At 40.2% G+C, this 16,870-nt stretch overlaps 1 long non-coding RNA gene across 2 annotated transcripts in view; it reads left to right on the top strand.

Moving 5' to 3' along the window:
- Positions 1 to 7,926: 7,926 nt before the first annotated feature.
- LOC134791794 (uncharacterized) overlaps positions 7,927 to 16,870 on the top strand; it is a 56,241-nt gene continuing 47,297 nt past the window's right edge. The window contains exons 1-3 of one of the 2 annotated variants that reach the window (XR_010144318.1): positions 7,927 to 8,088; positions 9,657 to 9,752; positions 15,229 to 15,423. This is a non-coding gene — a long non-coding RNA (uncharacterized LOC134791794). Of the gene's footprint in view, positions 8,089 to 9,656; positions 9,753 to 15,228; positions 15,424 to 16,870 lie in introns of those variants that run through there. The other variant, XR_010144317.1, reaches the window with a different exon arrangement.

Genomic DNA, 16,870 nt, shown 5'->3' with positions numbered 1-16,870 from the left:
AGCGAGCGTCGTTCACCCATGAGGTTTAAGGTTTGCTCGGTCAATTTCTGAGGTCTATCTTTACGGCGGGGTCTAAAAAACTTAGACCCTACTGTGTGGACAGTTTCCACTAGCCCGTCGTTGATTTCGTCCACTGAAGCCAAGTTCTCTAGGCAAGCAAAGCGGTTAGAGAGCTCGAGTTGAAAGCTTTCGGGGTTTTGAACATGGGCTCGAGTAGGTCGGAGCGTAGACTTCATCAGGCTGGACCTTTCAAGTTTAATATTGATATTCAGTGTGCCTCTTACGATTCGGTGATCACTACCGGTCTTTACCCTGTTGATCACACATAAATAATAAACATAAAATTTCCTACAAGAAACATGTAGAACACTTTTCGCTAGGATCAATATTTAAAAAGACAAAGCAGCCGGTAAGTTAATTACAATCAATTTTAAAGTCCCTTTTTAGTTTTTTGTAAATAACTCGTAAACGGTGTCCCATAGCAAAATAGGTTTTATGAATAAATAATCTACATAAAATTTCCTGCAAAAAACATCTGAACACTTTTCTCTAGGATCAATATTTAAAACGATATTAGAGGAAGAAAGTTCATTACAATCAATTCACATGTCACTTTTTTTAGTTTTTAGGGTCCCGTACCTCAAAAGGAAAAAACGGAACCCTTATAGGATCACTCGTGCGACTGTCTGTCTGTCTGTCCGTCTGTCACAGCCCATTTTCTTCAAAAGTACTGGACCAATTAAGTTGAAATTTGGTACACACATGTAAATTCGTGACCCAAAGACGGACATCTTACGTAAACAAATGAATTTTAAACATGGAGGCCACTTTTTAGCCAAGGGGGGTTAGTTAACATTAAGAACCTATTTTGCTATGGGCCACCGTTTACGAGTCATTTACGAAAAACTTAAAATAGGGACCTGGAAATTGATTATAATTAACTTACCCCCTTTAATACCTCATTAAATATTGATCGTAGCGAAAAAGTGTACAAAACCTTTTTTGTGGACAATTTTATGTTCAATATTTATGTATAATATTTTTTGCAACTGCCCCCGTTGCAACCGTTTACGAGTTATTTACGAAAAAAAAAGCGACCTGTGAACTGATTGTGATTAACTTTCTTCCTTTAATATCGTTTTAAATATTGATCCTAGAGAAAAGTGTTCAGATGTTTTTTGCAGAAAATTTTATGGAGATTATTTATTCATAAAAACCTATTGTGCTATGGGACACCGTTTACGAGTTATTTACAAAAAACTAAAAAGGGACTTTAAAATTGATTATAATTGACTTACCGGATGCTTTGTCTTTTTAAATATTGATCCTAGCGAAACGTGTTCTACATGTTTCTTGTAGGAAATTTTATGTTTATTATTTGTGTAAAATTTATTTTTGCTATGAGTCATACTTTTCAAATTATTAACGAAAAAATAAAAACAAGGAACCTTAGAATTTATTATAATTAACTTTCCCTCTTTATTATCTTTTTAAATATTGATCCCTGCTAAAAATGTACTAAATCTTTTTTTATTGAAAATGTTGAGTCGATTATTAACGCTTAACAATTTTTTTTATATTGGCCACCGTTTAAGAGTTATTTACGAAAAACTAAAAACTAAAAAAAGAGACCTTCAAAAAGTGATTATAATTAACTTTCCCGCCTTAATATCTCTTTGAATATTGATCCTAACGAAAAATTGTACGGAATCTTTCTTGTAGGCAATTTTATGCAGATTACTTATGTTTAAGAAAATTTTTGCTATGCGCCACCGTTTAAGAGTTATTTACGAAAAACTAAAAAAAAGGGACCTTTAATATCAACTATCTCACTTCCAGTCAAGAATTCGATCAATCAACCGGCAATTTCGGATTCAGCGGGGTCTAATTAGGTTAAAAAACCCGGTTGCCAAAAAATAATATGTTTTGCCAGTCGAAATCGATTTTTACAAAAACATGATCAGTCAAGTATACACTCATATTGTATACATATAATTAATAATTATTTAGGTACACTCACCGACCTCACCGTCTTACCTACCATTTTTAGGGTTCCCTACCCAAAGGGTAAAACGGAACCCTATTAGTAAGACTCCGCTGTCCGTCCGTTCGTCCGTCCGTCTGTCAGCAGGCTGTATCTCACGAACCGTGATAGCTAGACAGTTGAAATTTTCACAGATGATGTATTTCTGTTGCCGCTATAACAACAAATACTAAAAAGTACGGAACCCTCGGTGGGCTCAGTGGGCGAGTCCGACTCGCGCTTGTCCGGTTTTTAATTTCATTAAGTACTCATCAAAATTCGAATTTACTAATAAATCTTTTTCAATATTAATTGCCGAACTAAAAATCCCGGAACTGACGATTCAGAATACCGATGTCGTCAGAATAAGGAAGTAGACGTGCTGCGCGGGAATGGTGCCGTGCGCCCGCCTGCCCGTTCTACCACTCGTCTGCTTCACCCCCTTGAAAACGTAAAACTCGAGTATAAGAGCGCCTTAAATATTCTATACACTTTTTCGCTAGGATCAATCTTCTTCTCCTTCAACCTAGCGTTTTAGCTAAGCGTGCGGTCTTCAGCATCCTCTGGTGTGAGTAGATTTTAAGTAGATTACTTATGTATCAGAACATTTTTTGGTACAGGCCACCGTTTACGAGTTATTTACAAAAAATATTAACAATTGATCATATTTAACTTTTTACCTTAAATATTTTTTTAAATACTGATCCTAGCGAAAAAGTGTATAGAATATTTAATGTAGACAATTTTACGTAGATTACTTATGTATCAGAACATTTTTGCTACAGGTCACCGTTTAAGAGTTATTTATAAAAAACTACAAAGGGACCTTTAAACCCGATGACTGATAAGTTCATCAGCGTCACATAACATAAATTGACCTCCGCATTGGATAGACAGCAACATTGAATGTTCCAGTAATCAAAGAAACTTAATTGCTAAATTGGAAATCAAAATAACTAAAATGGGCCAGAATCCCCAATTTTAAACTACTACGTTTTGTGCTCATCGATGTTAGTGTCGTAAGCGCCATCGACAATAAGGTCCCTTTTCATAGATAATACCACATATTGTCTTTGAAAATTGAGATCGGCATTTCATCATTTCCACAACATTTTTTATTTTTCATAGATGAGACAAGACTAATGATTTCCTTGGGTGTTATTGACCACCAGTTCATATCATTGTAACATTTTTTTGTACTACTTTTTAACATTTCATATGCGGTGTTACTCTTAATTATGCCTAAATTTTTACCATGATCAAAGTTGTTCGAGAATATGTCAGCAACTTCTGTTGAATCACAGATTACCCTGTTGTCCACTTTGAGTTGTATAGATTCTTGCCTGTTTTTTTTAACCTTATTTCTGCACTTATTTACCAACTTCCAAATATATTTTACAGAATCAATCGATCTTTCCAATTCAGTTTGTATTGCAAGTTTCCTAGCATGCCTTATTACCTTTCTATAAAGTTGAATGTATTTGTCACGATATCTTAACACGGTACTATCACATTCAGACTTACTAATCGAGTTAAGGGCTCTTTTCATCTTACTAGATACTTTTACAAGTGTCAATACGAATTGATCGATATATCAATCATTAAAATCGGTGCAGCCGTTTTGTGTCTATAATTTTTTTAAATATTGGAGCCGCCATTTTGGAAAAGGTCCGCCATCTTGAATTCTAGTGAATGAAATTTGTGTTTCCTCGGATGAAATCATTCAGTTTGGTCCCTAGTATCGCTGGGCAAAGCGGCTTGCTTTCTGCCAAAAATGCAGTTTCTTTTCGCTAAGCTCTATCACTATTTATGATAATTGGTCCAAGATTTGACCGATTACAGCCATTTAACCGATTTGTGAATATTTTACCCCCACCGCTGGCCACTAGTTGCGCCCCCGTTGACATGAATAAAAGGGGTGTTAGAGAGGGGGTAGTTATCATTCGCTTATCAGAAGTTGACCGGTACACATCTCCGCTTCACCCTTGTGAATAAAGCTTGATGAAAATGGATATCAGTGAAGAAATCGTCGGATTACTGGAAAGTGGTCAGAGTCAACGCTCTGTGGCTGCCCAAGTCAATGTGAGTCAATCAGCTGTCAGCAAACTTTATGCGAGGAGGCAGAATCTCACGCTTACTCGAAGACCACGAACAGGTTGTCAGAGGTGCACATCACAGAGGGACGACCGCTTCATCATCACCACCAGTCTCCGAAACCGCCACCTCACAGGAGTTGCAGTCCAACAACGACTTCAGGATGTGTGAGGAGTCAATGCCAGCGAGTGGACAGTGAGGCGAAGACTCATGGCAGCTAACCTGACCCCAAAAAGGCCAGCCACTGGACCCAAATTGCTGGCAAGGCATCGTACAGCACGGCGGGTTTTTGCCGCAACGCACGAAGATTGGACCCCTGTTCTTTTCTCTGATGAGTGCAGGATGTGCCTCAATGGGTGCGACAGGAGAGGACGAGTTTACCGAAGACCAGGAGAACGTTTTTCGCAGTGCTGCATCAGGGAAACAGTTGCCTATGGTGGGGGATCTGTACTACGTGGGCGGGGATCTCGTAAGATCACCGGACCGAGCTCGTTTTCGTGCCTGGTGGAGGCCGTGGAGGACTGGAGGTGGTTTAACTGCGGCAAGGTACATCACCGACATCCTGGAGGAGCATGTGGTTCCTTTCGCGGGGTTTTTCAACGAGGGGTTCCATCTGATGCAGGATAACGCCCCTTGTCATACCGCGAGAATCACCATGGCCTACCTTCAGGACGTCGGCATCCTAACACTGGACTGGCCAGCTTTGAGCCCGGACCTGAACCCGATCGAGCATGCATGGGACTACCTCAAGAGAAGAGTTCGGAAGCGGGACCCAGCTCCATTCAACGTCGAGGACCTGAAGGCCGCATTGCTGGAGGAGTGGGAAGCCATACCCCAGGATTACTTCAGGAGGCTAATTAGGTCAATGAAAAGTCGTTTATTATGTGTGAAAAATGCTAGGGGTGCCAATACCAGGTACTAATTATCGCAAAATAAATTTATTTTTCCTGAAAAACGCGTTCTACTTCTGTTTCCCCTGTAATTTTTCGAAGCGTTTTCTGCCATTTCTTGGAAAACACGATTTTTTTCATTTTTAGGGTTCCGTAACTCAAAAGGAAAAAACGGAACCCTTATAGGATCACTCGTGCGTCTGTCTGTCCGTCCGTCTGTCCGTCTGTCACAGCCTTTTTGCTCAAAAACTACTGGACCAATGAAGTTGAAATTTGGTACACATGTGGAAATCTGTGACCCAAAGACGGACATGTAATAAAAACAAATGAATTTTAAGCATAGGGGGCACTTTTAGGGGGAATATGAGAAAATTAAAAAACAAAGTTTTGCAAATCATATCGTGTTACATATTAAATAAAAGGGCTTATTTTGAGGATCTCAAACATTTTTTTTCTATAATTGTATATGAAATAGTTTAGAAGTTATTTAAGAAAATAGGCAAAAAATGACCATTCCCCCTCCCCTTAACTCCGATGCTACTGGGTCTAAAATTTTGACAAAAATACACATGATAGTACTTTGCCTCTAGATGACAGGAAAACCTATTAGAAATCTACAGTCAAGCGTGAGTCGGACTTAAGATAAAAAAAACGCGGTTGGGCTGTTTGAGGGACACAGCCGTAATGGTTTACGTGAAACGTGGTGTGGACAGCTTTTGCGAAGGCCGAAGCCGAGCTACGCGTAGGGCCGAAGGCCCGATGCTTCCCCCAGAGACTTTTTGTAACGCACGGCCGAAGGCCGAGTTGCGGGAGGTTAGTGCTCAAACACAGAACAATTACAGTACAAGTGTCTGAATGCGAAGGTCGAAGGTCCTGAATGCCCGGAGCCTCTGACATGTGCATGCTTCCTAGAAAGGAGATCGTCGATTTTGTTCTGATCTTTTGTTAAGCAATTGGGCCCGATACCTGTTACTGGAAAAATGTTTAAAAAGTCTGCAATTAAGCGTGAGCCGGACTTACGAATAAGAATTGCGGATAAGCTCTATCAGGGCCACAACCGCAATTGTTTACGTGAAACGTGGTGTGGACAGCTAGTGCGAAGGTTGAAGGCCAAGCTCTGCGTTGGGCCGAAGGCCTGAAGCATCCGAGAGAGGTGCATCTCCATGTAAGGTCGAAGGATGAGCTGTAGGAGGTTAGTGCTCAAAAAGAACAAATAATAAAAACAAATAATTGGTTTAAGTACGAGTAGCTAAATGAGAAGGCTGAACTGCCGTATATCAGAGGGTCTACCGCGAACACCGAAGTTCGCAAATTGAGGAGATTTCTCTTTTACTCCAATGAAACCGTAATTAGAGTGACAGAGAGAAATGCCAGTTATTTGCGAACTTCGATTTGCGCGGTTATAGCCCCGTTATCTTGAAATAACAGAGATACGCCTAACTAATGCAAAAAAATTTAGGCACTATGCTTAACACAATACTTGACCAAAATTAAAAAAAAAATATTGCGTAACTATCCTCTGATAGCTCAGTTAAAAACACGGAAAAGCCGGGGCGTGCCTCTAGCCAGTGGAACAATTGAATGAACAGTTGAATGTACTTAAGAACTTCGCTTTGCTCGCTCGTTCGAAAACGTGTGCAGTATGGAACCCTTGGGACGCGAGTACGACTCGCACTTGACCGGTTTTTTTGAGTCCTGAAATGAGCAAGGTTTTGGTGTTTTCCGGCAAGGTACATAATGAGCGTAATGAGCTTTCATTTGACACCATTTTCTTCAGGATCGCATGAAAATTGGAAAAGTTGTAGAGCTGATAAGCCAAACGTGCAAGGTGATTCCGTTTCTTTGCTCGCGAGTGTACATTGTGAGAGAGACGAAAATATACTTACCAAAATATATCGTAATATACCGAGGTATATCGCCTATAACATCTTAAGGTAACTTAAGATGCCTTGCGATAAGATATCGTAATACCAAAATATATTACAGCTTCGTGTGTGGATTCCTTCGAGCAACACCGGCTTCCGACACATCGGAAGGGAGGGGCCCAAGCGATATCTCACCGTACAAATCTTTCTGCCATTTTTCGCGGGGGGAAAGGTGCACACAGTCGCACTTCTCACACACTTACATACAAAATCCAATCTGTAATGACAACACAAATACATAGAAAATGACACACGTCAAAGACAAATCTTGCAAATCTCGATCTCTTTTTGTGTACGGACGAGTGACAAGTGTCACAACACGCACACTAACACATTTTCGTTGAAGTATGTTATTGTATTCTGAGAGATGAGAAGTCGGATTTGTCGCTCGACCGATCCGCAATTTGTACTGAGCGAGCAAAATCGATAAATCCAACAATTACATGAGACTAAAATATAATAATTGTGTTTGAATGTAATTAAACGTATGATATGTAAAAAAAAATATTACATGTGAAATGTAACACTTTCTTTTTGTAAATTTGATGTCCCCGACCTCTTTTTATAACAAAAAACCGAGCAAACAGGCATTTTTGTGCAGCAGTGTTCACGCGCGCGTCTGGACTCGGTCTAGTGAAAAATCCAAGTGCAACTAGTTTTATTACCCGCGCTAGATTAGATTGACGCGCTAATCTTGTACCTCGGCAGAGGGGAAATAGTGCGAATGCCGCCTCCCTTCCGTGTTGCTCGAAGGTGGATTCTGTCAAATAGTACTTACGTGAAAGACGTAAAAGATTTCGTAAGATGCCGTAGACTTTGCCGTAGACTCTACCTATGTTATCGCTCCGTTTGTGACGGGCTTAAAGTTTCGTATTAAAAAAGTTTATATTATGCGGAAATTATCAATAGGTAAAGACTGGCATAAAAAAATCGCTCGATGATCGATGATAATAAAACCGTCAAAAATGACACGATATCTCAGCCGTGCCTGGAATTTGCCTGGAATGCCTGGTCAACATGCTATTTTTACCAGCGCGATCTGGTATATCGAGTTTGTAATATTTGTTCTTTTATTTATATTGTTTTTCAATTTGTTCCTTTATATGGCCGGATTAAATTACCTAAAGTATAACCCTATGTACGATTACTCGAAGAAGTAAGTTTTACTCTATGTTACTACCATATCCATGATTATATTATGTAGGGCTGGGTGCGCCGCGCTCATTCTTTTTCTACCGTGGTCTGTGTATTAAATAGGTACGTACTTACACATACAGTACCTTCGAGTATATAGCTTCTCATCATCCTCGTAGCGTTTGTCCCGTGAAATTATGACGGGGTCCGCTTTCCTACTTTTCTCCTTCCACTTCGCTCTATCCTGGACATCGGTTTCCGCTAACCCACAGGCGTTTAAATCTTTGGCGATGACGTTACGCCAACGCCGCCTTGGTTTGCCCCTCCTGTTTGGGCCTGGTAAGGCGAAGCTAAGGGCTCTATTGTCTACGTATTCAGGCGGCCTTCTCTTGATATGGCCAAACCATCTCAGCGGACTTTCTTGGAGCTTATCGGCGACGTCTCTCACTCCTAGACTAACACGGATGTGTTCGTTTCGAACCCTATTAATCCCGGAGACGCCTGACATCCACCTCAGCATCTTCATCTCTGCCACATGAATGGCTTGGACATGTCGCTGGGTCACTGGCCATATTTCGCTACCATAAGTGAGGACCGGCCTTATGATGGTCTTGTACACGAGGCCTTTCATTTTTATCGGCATTTTACTGTCGCAGGTAACACCAGTCACCTCTAAAGCTCTCACTCGAGTCTATAGCTTCTCTCTAACTAAATGGCTCATTTAGACGGTGCGAGAACTCGCATGCGAGTTTCATTACATTGCGGTATTTGATCGGTCGGCTGAATTTGACGTAACCTCAATAATTCGCGTCATCTGATGAAGCCCTAGTTTGTTTACTTACTGTAAATACTTTGCCGACGTTTGATCTTTGACCGTATTTGCATGTCCGACATAAAGGCTAATTTTATTGTCTCTCTCGCACTCACATATTTGCTAGGTACTGAGGGCCGAATCAGTCTGTCTGTACCGGCCCTTAGAGACAAAAGTCCATTCGTTTGTGTTTTTTTGAAGTGAAAACTTCTTTACCGGCGCTGGGCAATTTTGAGGTGGGGAAAAAATGATAAACTCGAGACAGCGTAACGTGCAACGCGATCACGTGACCGTAACGTTTAGATGGTCACTCATTTAAATGGCATTTAAATCAATAAATAAATACTCAATGACATTACATGAAAAAGGTTCTAATCTTGTACGGGTTGAAATACGAGGATCTCACAGTTACATTCTAAATTTATATCACTCAAATATAATTCAATAAAGCTACATCTTGATCAAATCGCTAATAAAAGTGAACTCTAGTACTGGTGAATAAAACTCAAAATATCATGACCAAATATATTTAGATGCGAGGTCTGCAAGGTAACTTTACAATTTCTATTCGAATTTTAAACAATTAACGCTACAAATTTGATTTTCGAATTTTAAACAAACTCACTGACCAGCAATTTCGGAACTAAAGTTATTCGATAGAAAGGAGGATGCTGCAGACATTTTGAACTAGTCATTGAGTTTTCACTTCTGTCAGCACTCCCGGAGTGCAACCCGTTGTTTTTTATACTATAGTAACTGAACAAATTCATCATTTTTAGATACTTGGCTGACGGCACGTGGCTAATACGTAATTAACATAATACGTCACCTGAAGAAATGAGTCCGATGCTGGACCATGAAAACTGGGAAGTAAAGTAAGTTTTACCGATAATTGAATATGCGTTAACCTTTTGGACGACAATGACCGATATATCCGCACCGCAGGTCCAACGCCAAAGATGGATTAATCGGTCGTAGACCACAGAGCAACATAGACCTACGTGTATATGCATAAAGTTCAATTTCAGTTTTGACACTTCGGTGACATGGCGTTTGAGTGATTGCTTTTGTGTTTGACACGGCGTCGAGGTCGAAAAGGTTAAACGAGGAAACAGGCAATTGCTGGCTTAGTTTTAAACGGGCTAGCAAAAAGTTACTAGTATGTAGACAAAACTAATATTCACCGAGGTTAATTTAAAAAATGCGCGGAAATACGATCAAAATGCAATAATAATCTAATATGTAATCTTAATATATGGCGCGGCACGTGACGTGCGGCTAAACGAACGGTTTGTAGGTACGTATGTAATTCCATTTCAGAGTGGGCCTAACCGTGATGAACGAACATCGAAATTTCGTTAACTGCCTTTCTATCGTACCTACTTGCATAAGTATTCCATAAAAAACCGGCCAAGTGCGAGTCGGACTCGCACACACACGAAGGGTTCCGTACCATTATCAGGCGTGGCTCACTCCGCGATTTCGTCGCTTTGCTACAGGTAGCTAAACGTACATCCGTTCGGCCCCAATTTTGGGGTTTGCCATAAGCCGCGCGTGGCGCTGTCGCCACCTAGCGGCCATATCTGTGCTGATCGTAACAGACGCGTTTTGGTAAAGAGTGAGTCTTCTGTACCTAGTACTATTGTTTATTCTGTGCCATTATCTATAAAAGCGGTCACCCATCCAAGTACTGACCCCGCCCGACGTTGCTTAATTTCGGTCAAAAATCACGTTTGTTGTATGGGAGCCCCACTTAAATCTTTATTTTATTCTGTTTTTTGTATTTGTTGTTATAGCGGCAACAGAAATACATCATCTGTGAAAATTTCAGCTGTCTAGCTATCACAGATCACGAGATACAGCCTTGTGACAGACGGACGGATGGACGGACGGACGGACGGACAGCGGAGTCTTAGTAATAGGGTCCCGTTTTACCCTTTGGGTACGGAACCCTAAAAAAATAGTTATTCGTTTTTCGCAGTAGGTCCTCTGGCACATCGACTATGTGGTGCTTCGAAGTCTATCAGACAGTAAGGCCCCATTCGCACGGGAGCTTTAAAAGCGTCGCGTTAAAACCCCACGTTGGCGCTTTTTTACCGTTTCTAATATTTGTGTTCATTATGTTCATATTAAAAATCACTTGTCGTACAAGACGGAGTCGTACTCCCTGTGTTTTGAACGTACTCGTATAGTAATAAAAACACGGTCCATTTTTCAGTAGTTTATTTCCGTATTCGTAAAGATTTAACATAGAGTACCTAATGGTCGAGACTAGACTTCTAGAATTAGCAATTCGAGATCGATCTCCCACATATTTATTTATTACGGATGGTACGATATACTTTATGCATTCGAACGCTTCTCAGCACGGCTATTACGATTGACACCAAAATTTGACACTTGACAGCCAACTGACAGCAGCGCCGCCGGCGCTTTTTTAACGCTTGTGAGAACAGATACAAGGAGTTCCGTATGCTCAATTCAATTTAACGCCAACGCTCAACGCCGAAAATCGAACAGTGCTCGATAAAAAAGCGCCGCGCTTAAAAACCGCCTTCGTGTGAATACATACATGGATATCCATTTGTGTCATTCAAACGCTTTTTTAACGCGCGTTGAAAAAGCTCCCGTGCGAATGGGGGCTAATACATATTTTCGCGATGTCTAACAGATAATAGGTACCTACATAGTTACACTGGTAAAAAAGTGCACAGACATGTTTCAACCATCATATTAACTACTAGCTGTGCCCGCGGCTCCGCCCGCGTTGAATTCGGTCTGTGTCAGTAAGCGGCTAATTTCTAATCCTAATTTCTCTCCCTCTCCCCTGGAGGCGAAACTTGAAGTAAAGTTGACAAATGGATATGCTAGAGGACTGTAGTCCAGATAAAATATTTTACAGTTAGGTACCACTAAATAAAACTACACTCCAAAATCAATAGTTTTTTTCGCCCTTATTAAAATTTTACACGTGATTTTAACGACAGAGTAGTAGGTGTATATCGGACTATACAGTAGAGCCCCCTCCAGACTATGCGCGTGAATCGCGGGCGAAGCCGCGAACGCGAGTGTGGAGTCGATTTCGCAGGTCTGCGTTCAGGACTCCACACTCGCGTTCGCGGCTTTGCGCCGCGATTCGCGCACGAGTGTGGAGGAGGCTTAAGGTATACGCGCGCGAGCGAAAGCGAAGCGGCCTGCCTGGCTAGAGCGCCACTCACCGTGGTCTTCTTCAGACTCCTGAGGAATACCACGTGCCCCTTGTAACCTCAATGCGTTGCGAGACTTTCGCGAATGAATCCTTTTTTTTCGGGAAGGCATGGAAATGCGTATAAAATGCGAGTCCCAAATCGTTTGACTCCGCAAACGACCAGTGCCGGATTAAGATATTTTGATGCCCTAAGCATTTCTAGACCATGGTGCCCCCTCTCCCTAGGGTCATCAAGATTACATTGAATTTTTTTGGTAAATTGAATGACGTTCATTGCCGCATTACAGCTGAGAATTGAAATCAGTCACATCATTTTATCACGAAAATTGACAGTGCCGCAGCAGTAACGTTGCAACAGAGTACGTAATGCTCCTGCAGTCACCATATCTTAGAATGTTATTGAAAACGCGAGCGAAGCGAGCGCGAACATTTTTCGATATAAAAAACACAATTTGATAGACAGTTGTACATTTTTACTTTTAGTATGGAAATCAGTCACATCATTTTATCACGAAAATTGACAATGCTGCAGCAGTAACGTTGCAACAGAATAATGCTGCTGCAGTCGCCACCCGAATGTCACCTTAATCATATCTTAGAAAGTTATCGAAAACGCGAGGGAAGCGAGCGCGAACATTTTTCGATATAAAAAACGCAATTTGATAGACAGTTGTACGTTTTTACTTTTAGTATGGAAATCAGTTACATCATTTTATCACGAAAATTGACAGTGCTGCAGCAGTAACGTTGCAACAGAGTAATGCTGCTGCAGTCGCCACCCGAATGTCACCTTTAGTACATCTTAGAAAGTTATTGAAAACGCGAGCGAAGCGAGCGCGAAAAATTTTCGATATAAAAAACACAATTTGATAGACAGTTGTACATTTTTACTTTTAGTCCCAACCAGGCGCGAATCCAGGATTTCATACAGAGAAGGGATGGGACAGTTTTTTATCAGCCTAGCTTCGCATAGGGCTCGATATTTAATGGTCTCAGCGAGGTTGTTTGATGCAAGAGAGGTGAAAAGATGCAAGAAAGCAGAACTTGGAAATGACCAAGTGAATTGAATTGGCGAAGTGTGAGCAAGGCAGAAGGCCCAGCTGCGAAAGAGGAAAGCTTGGATTGGGATCCACGCCCAAGTGTAATTAAGGCAGAAGATCAACTTTGCCGCAAGGCAGAAGGCCTCGCATAAGACCTAACGCCGAACTGCAAAAAAGTGGCTTGAAATCGAATCTATGCATGTAATCACGACTCTTCTACTGCTCGCTCTTTGGCTTCACTCGAAAGCGCTATTTGATAGGATGCTTTTAGTTTTCGGCTTTTTAATTTAATTTTTTTATTTATTTATTTCAAAAAATATATTTATGTTTAGGTATACAAAAGTTTCGCCAAACTGTAAACAGTTTGTTGGCGAATAGTGCGCTCTCAATATTTTTTGGCCGACAAATCTGGCGTGCAAGAGAGCAAAATTCGCTATAAAATCGGTAACCTATGTCAACAATATCGGCTGGCCGCAAGCCCGAAAGTAAGATATTTTTCCATGACTTTAAGGGCCTCCGCGTAAGGTCAAATCGAAAGCCTACGTTGGAGATGTTCTTACGTACCCTCACTCTCTTACTTGATCCCTACGACCCTTCGTTATTAGATGGGTACTTGTACACGTATAAAAGTTTCATGTAGGTACCTACTCCACGACGACTGCAATGCTGATGCAGCCTGCGCGTTTTTTTGCCTACGGTTTTGGTGCCCCCTAGACGTGGTGCCCTAAGCAAGTGCTTATTTTGCTTAAAAGGGTTAATCCGGCACTGCAAATGACAGAGGTCAATATTTTTTTTTAAACTACCCACCCTCGTGGCCATTATTAAGTGCTGTATACGTATGAATATAGATTTGATATGGATGCGATATAATTACGATTAGGTATAATTCATGACGGAGAAAATTTATAATTTTAAATAATTATGCAATTATCTCGTTTTTAGTTTTCTTGATTACTTAATGTTTACTCAGTTCGCCAAAAGATGGCACTGTGCAATGAGGGACAATTAATTTACTGTCGTTTAATTTTGTTGTATTATTAAATCAACCTAATTATTCAATGCAATTTGTTGATATCCGTACCCTCTCTTCGAAACTTAGAGTTAATTTGGCAAAATCCTTCCTCGGTGGCTTATTCATGTCAACCCGTATTAAATTCAGCGCCATCTGTTAGTTTACCAGGGTACAAGGGTACTCTATGGGGCTGTCCATAAATTACGTCATCGATTTTTGACGATTTTTGACCCCCCCCCCCCCCCCCCCTATAATCATCCAAAAATCATGCTTCAAATGACCCCTTTTCCTCCTACTTCATGCTACCGTCATCCGATGTCCAGACCCCCCCCCCCCCGTAATTTGAAATGACGTAATTTATGAATAGCCCCTATAGTGGAAGCACATATTTGAAAAAAGTTTGCCCCTCCTTCCTAAGTAGCGCCATAAGATTCAGGGGCAAACTTAAGTCAATCGAGTGTTGTAGCTACCCCCCCTTTTAGGGGTTGAATTTTTATAGCCTATAACCTGGCCGGGGATGTTCTTGACAGATTAGTAAAGTTTGCATCAAAATCCGTTCAGCCGTTTTCACGTGATGCGCGTTCAAATAAACAGACAAACAGATAAACAGACAAACACACAAAAATTCTAAAAACTGTTGGAACGTGTTGTTATCGATTCTAAGTATCCCCAGCCAACTTTTTTTCGAATATCTTCCATGTACAGACTTTCGACCCTCTTCAGCTTTATTATATGTATGTATAGAAGCTTTATTATATGTATAGATTAAGGCATTACGTTACGCTCGACATATATCCATGCACTTTTGAACGCCACTGTACATAAGTAGTCAATATGAGTTTGCTCTTGATAGTTACACAGATTCATTACCTAATAGGTAGGTAAAGAGTAGAGAATTTCCAAAACACTGTTAAGCTACCAAATAAATATTCTTAATCCGACTCTGAGTACCTACTTATTTTTGCTTGGCTTCATTGAGCTGGGAACCCGGTATCCATCCAACGGGTGGTACGATCAGGAAATTTAAAAATTTCATTCTTCTGCCCCGGACGGTATAAACCGCATTAACAACATATTTTTTTTGTCACCAGAATACAAGTCGGACGGGTCGGACCAGAATACCGAGAAAGACCGGTATGTTACGAACCAGGCTGTTTTTGGTTCTGTAGGATGGTTGGCAGTATTTTGACCCTGGCGTTGTGCTACCATTTCGCCTATGCCATGATTAAAGACACAAAACTTAAATTTGGAATGTTTGTGGTTTAAAATCAAAATTAATAAGAAAATCATGAAAATTGCATTTTTAAATAAACTGTGGTGAGTCCTAAAATTTCCTCTGTTTGTTTACCTATGTTTCAGCTCGCCGATATATAAATTGTATCTGATTATTTACTGTGTTATGATTTTTTTTGCCCTGTGTATAAACATAAAATAGGTTATTTACCTACTTTTAAATTTTTTACTATTGTTTAAAATAGCATTATACTGCCTTATAGTAACTATTTAGTCAGCCTAGCTTAGTTATGTAGTTGAAAACCTCGGTTTTATAGCCAAGCAATCCGGTTTTGTCGGTAGAAAAAATTTGAAAAAAAATATAATCGCGGAAATTCGATTTCTCATACAAATGATACAAATTTTAATTTTACGGCCTCGCTTTGCCAGTCTATAAATAATATACATATATACCTAAGCGTTCTTGATGGATAAAGGATAACAGAAGGAAGGATTTTATAGGCCCGATGGCAGCTTAGGGGACATTACATGCATGCATTACATGCATGCAAAGACACAAAACTTAAATTTGGAATGTTTGTGGTTTAAAATCAAAATTAATAAGAAAATCATGAAAATTGCATTTTTAAATAAACTGTGGTGAGTCCTAAAATTTCCTCTGTTTGTTTACCTATGTTTCAGCTCGCCGATATATAAATTGTATCTGATTATTTACTGTGTTATGATTTTTTTTGCCCTGTGTATAAACATAAAATAGGTTATTTACCTACTTTACAATTTTTTACTAATGTTAAATCGGTTATTTACCTACTTTTCAATTTTTTACTAATGTTTAAAATAGCATTATACTGCCTTATAGTAACTATTTAGTCAGCCTAGTTTAGTTATGTAGTTGAAAACCTCGGTTTTATAGCCAAGCAATCCGGTTTTGTCGATAGAAAAAATTTGAAAAAAATTATAATCGCGGAAATTCGATTTTCATACAAATGATACAAATTTTAATTTTACGGCCTCGCTTTCACAGTCTATAAATAATATACATATATACCTAAGCGTTCTTGATGGATAAAGGATAACAGAAGGAAGGATTTTATAGGCCCGATGGCAGCTTAGGCGACATTACATGCATAATGGGCATGGTATAATAATATACTCCGCCTGGTACTCTCTTCCCGTCTTTTCGTGGTCACGTGACTGACACAAGCCTACGTCATCATGCGACAGCGCTATATGATAATATGCGATAGCGCTATATAAAGTGGCAATGTTATTGTGACGTAGGCTTGTATCACTCTGGGAAGAGAAGACCATGTTTTATTAGACTATGCATAATGGGGTTGGTCGGTCGAAGTATTTAGCAGATGGCTGGCGCCAGCATAGCTTGCCCTGTCAATCCCTAGACGTGTCAAATTTTATTTTTAATGGAATTTTATGCCAGCCTTTTAAGCCATAGTCTCATAGAAAAAGGGACAAGCTATGATAGCGCCATCTATGCCAACC

The sequence above is a fragment of the Cydia splendana genome, chromosome 6, assembly GCF_910591565.1.
Source record: "Cydia splendana chromosome 6, ilCydSple1.2, whole genome shotgun sequence".
Classification (NCBI taxonomy): domain Eukaryota; kingdom Metazoa; phylum Arthropoda; class Insecta; order Lepidoptera; family Tortricidae; genus Cydia; species Cydia splendana.
Note: the sequence above shows the minus strand (reverse complement) of the source record. Positions and strands in the feature narration are given on the sequence as shown.